Here is a 3,837-nt window from a genome sequence, read left to right on the forward strand (position 1 = left end):
TTCTCCGGGCGGTGACTCGGCTTGGGACTGCCTTTCAAGGAGTCTGCGGCGGTTGTGCTGGAAGGGGCCGCAGACCCTGGAAACGAAGTCCGAACCCGAGTCACCGCCCGGAGTCCAGAGAAGGGAGTCTGCCGCTCCGCCAGCCTCGGTTGTGCTGGAAGGGGCCGCAGAGTCGCCCGGAGCCCGGGAAAGGAGTCTGCCATGCCCCTGTTCGTAAAAGAGCTTCAATCACTGCCTCTCTGAGCCTCAAAAGCCACGCTAGTGGAACTACGGCTGGCGGAGCTGCATTTTCCCTTCTCCGGGCGGTGACTCGGGTTGGGACTGCATTTCTTGGGGTCAGCGGGTCCCGCGCCCCTCCTCCTAAAAGAGCTTCAATCACTGCCTCTCTGAGGCTCAAAAGCCACTCTAGTGGCTACTTTCAGCAGAACTGTGGCTAGCGGAGTTGCATTCTCCCTTCTCCGGGCGGTGACTCGGGTTGGAACTGCATTTCCCTGGGGTCTGCAGCCCCTTCCAGCACAACCGCGGCTGGCGGAGCCTCACACTCCCTTCCCCGGACTCCGGGCAGTGACTCGGATTCGGACTTCGTTTCCGGGGTCTGCGGCCCCTTCCAGCACAACCGCGGCTGGCGGAGCGGCAGACTCCCTTCCACGGACTTCGGGCGGTGACTCGGGTTCGGACTTCTTTTCCGGGGTCTGCGGCCCCTTCCAGCACAACCGCGGCTGGCGGAGCGGCAGACTCCCTTCCCCGGACTCCGGGCGGTGACTCGGGTTCGGACTTCGTTTCCAGGGTCTGTGGCCCCTTCCAGCACAACCTTGGCTGGTGGAGCGGCAAACTCCCTTCCCCGGACTCCGGGCGGTGACTCGGGTTCGGACTTCGTTTCCGGGGTCTGCGGCCCCTTGCAGCACAACCGCGGCTGGCGGCGCGGCAGACTGCCTTACCCGGACTCCGGGCGGTGACTCAGGTTCGGACTTCGTTTCCGGGGTCTGCGACCCCTTCCAGCACAACCGCGGCTGGCGGAGCGGCAGTCTCCCTTCCCCGAACTCCGGGCGGTGACTCGGGTTCGGACTTCGTTTCCAGGGTCTGCGGCCCCTTCCAGCACAACCGCGGCTGGCGGAGCGGCAGACTCCCTTCCCCGGACTCCGGGCGGTGACTCGGGTTCGGACTTCCTTTCCAGGGTCTGCGGCCCCTTCCAGCACAACCGTGGCTGGTGGAGCGGCAAACTTCCTTCCCCGGACTCTGGGCGGTGACTCGGGTTCGCACTTCGTTTCCAGGGGTCTGCGGCCCCTTCCAGCACAACCGTGGCTGGCGGAGTGGCAGACTCCCTTCCCCGGACTCCGGGCGGTGACTCGGGTTCGGACTTCGTTTCCGGGGTCTGCGGCCCCTTCCAGCACAACCGCGGCTGGCGGAGCGGCAGACTCCCTTCCCCGGACTCCGGGCGGTGACTCGGGTTCGGACTTCGTTTCCGGGGTCTGCGGCCCCTTCCAGCACAACCGCGGCTGGCGGAGCGGCAGATTCCCTTCCCCGGACTCCGGGCGGTGACTCGGGTTCGGACTTCGTTTCCAGGGGTCTGCGGCCCCTTCCAGCACAACCGTGGCTGGCGGAGCGGCAGACTCCCTTCCCCGGACTCCGGGCGGTGACTCGGGTTCGCGCTGGATGCAAATGATGAAAGTTTTAAAAATGCTGAGATCTTCTGTGATTTCTTCCAAAGGAAACGCTCTGATGCATCCATGAACTAGGCAGTACGAGAAATCTCAGGTTTGATGACAGAATGCTGGGTCCGTGACTCGGGTTCGGACTGCCTTGTTTCAGTTGCTGAGGTGATACCTCTCTCATGCTCAAAAGCCACTCTAGAGGCTCCTACCACCAGAACCGACTCCCTTCCCCGAACTCCGTGCGGTGACTCGGGTTCGGTCTGACTTTCCAGGAGTCTGTGGCCTCTTCCAGCACAACCGCGGCTGGCGGAGCGGCAGACTCCCTTCCCCAGACTCCGGGCGGTGACTCGGGTTTGGACTTCGTATCCAGGGTCTGCAGCCCCTTCCAGCACAACCGCAGCTGGCGGAGCGGCAGACTCCCTTCCACGGACTCCGGGCGGTGACTCGGGTTCGGACTTCGTTTCCGGGGTCTGCTGCCCCTTCCAGCACAACCGCGGCTGGCGGAGCGGCAAACTCCCTTCCCCGGACTCCGGGCGGTGACTCGGGTTCGGACTTCGTTTCCAGGGTCTGCGGCCCCTTCCAGCACAACCGCGGCTGGCGGAGCGGCAGACTCCCTTCCCCAGACTCCGGGCGGTGACTCGGGTTCGGACTTCGTTTCCAGGGTCTGCGGCCCCTTCCAGCACAACCGTGGCTGGCGGAGCGGCAGACTCCCTTCCCCGGACTCCGGGCGGTGACTCGGGTTCGGACTTCGTTTCCAGGGTCTGCGGCCCCTTCCAGCACAACCGTGGCTGGCGGAGCGGCAGACTCCCTTCCACGGACTCCGGGCGGTGACTCGGGTTCGGACTTCGTTTCCGGGGTCTGCTGCCCCTTCCAGCACAACCGCGACTGGCGGAGCGGCAAACTCCCTTCCCCGGACTCCGGGCGGTGACTCGGGTTCGGACATTGTTTCCAGGGGTCTGCGGCCCCTTCCAGCACAACCGCGGCTGGTGGAGTGGCAGACTCCCTTCCCCGGACTCCGAGCGGTGACTCGGGTTCGGACTTCGTTTCCAGGGTCTGCGGCCCCTTCCAGCACAACCGTGGCTGGCGGAGCGGCAGACTCCCTTCCCCGGACTCCGGGCGGTGACTCGGGTTCGGACTTCTTTTCCAGGGTCTGCGGCCCCTTCCAGCACAACCGTGGCTGGTGGAGCGGCAAACTCCCTTCCCTGGACTCCGGGCGGTGACTCGGGTTCGGACTTCGTTTCCAGGGGTCTGCGGCCCCTTCCAGCACAACCGCGGCTGGCGGAGTGGCAGACTCCCTTCCCCGGACTCCGGGCGGTGACTCGGGTTTGGACTTCGTTTCCAGGGGTCTGCGGCCCCTTCCAGCACAACCGCGGCTGGCGGAGTGGCAGACTCCCTTCCCCGGACTCCGGGCGGTGACTCGGGTTTGGACTTCGTTTCCAGGGGTCTGCGGCCCCTTCCAGCACAACCGCGGCTGGCGGAGCGGCAGACTCCCTTCCACGGACTCCGGGCGGTGACTCGGGTTCGGACTTCGTTTCCGGGGTCTGCGGCCCCTTCCAGCACAACCGTGGCTGGCGGAGCGGCAGACTCCCTTCCCCGGACTCCGGGCGGTGACTCGGGTTCGGACTTCGTTTCCAGGGTCTGCGGCCCCTTCCAGCACAACCGTGGCTGGTGGAGCGGCAAACTCCCTTCCCCGGACTCCGGGCGGTGACTCGGGTTTGGACTTCGTTTCCAGGGGTCTGCGGCCCCTTCCAGCACAACCGCGGCTGGCGGAGCGGCAGACTCCCTTCCACGGACTCCGGGCGGTGACTCGGGTTCGGACTTCGTTTCCGGGGTCTGCGGCCCCTTCCAGCACAACCGCGGCTGGCGGAGCGGCAAACTCCCTTCCCCGGACTCCGGGCGGTGACTCGGGTTCGGACTTCATTTCCAGGGGTCTGCGGCCCCTTCCAGCACAACCGTGGCTGGCGGAGCGGCAGACTCCCTTCCCCGGACTCCGGGCGGTGACTCGGTTTCGGACTTCGTTTCCAGGGTCTGCGGCCCCTTCCAGCACAACCGTGGCTGGCGGAGTCGCAGACTCCCTTCCCCGGACTCCGGGCGGTGACTCGGGTTCGCGCAGGATGCAAATGATGAAAGTTTTAAAAATGCTGAGATCTTCTGTGATTTCTTCAAAGGAAACGCTCTGATGCAT

The 3,837-nt window shown here is 65.5% G+C and overlaps 1 pseudogene; it reads left to right on the top strand.

The window, feature by feature from the left end:
* Positions 1–3,766: 3,766 nt before the first annotated feature.
* On the top strand, positions 3,767–3,837 carry LOC115081238 (annotated as a pseudogene).

Source organism: Rhinatrema bivittatum, chromosome 19, assembly GCF_901001135.1.
Source record: "Rhinatrema bivittatum chromosome 19, aRhiBiv1.1, whole genome shotgun sequence".
In the NCBI taxonomy this organism is placed as follows: domain Eukaryota; kingdom Metazoa; phylum Chordata; class Amphibia; order Gymnophiona; family Rhinatrematidae; genus Rhinatrema; species Rhinatrema bivittatum.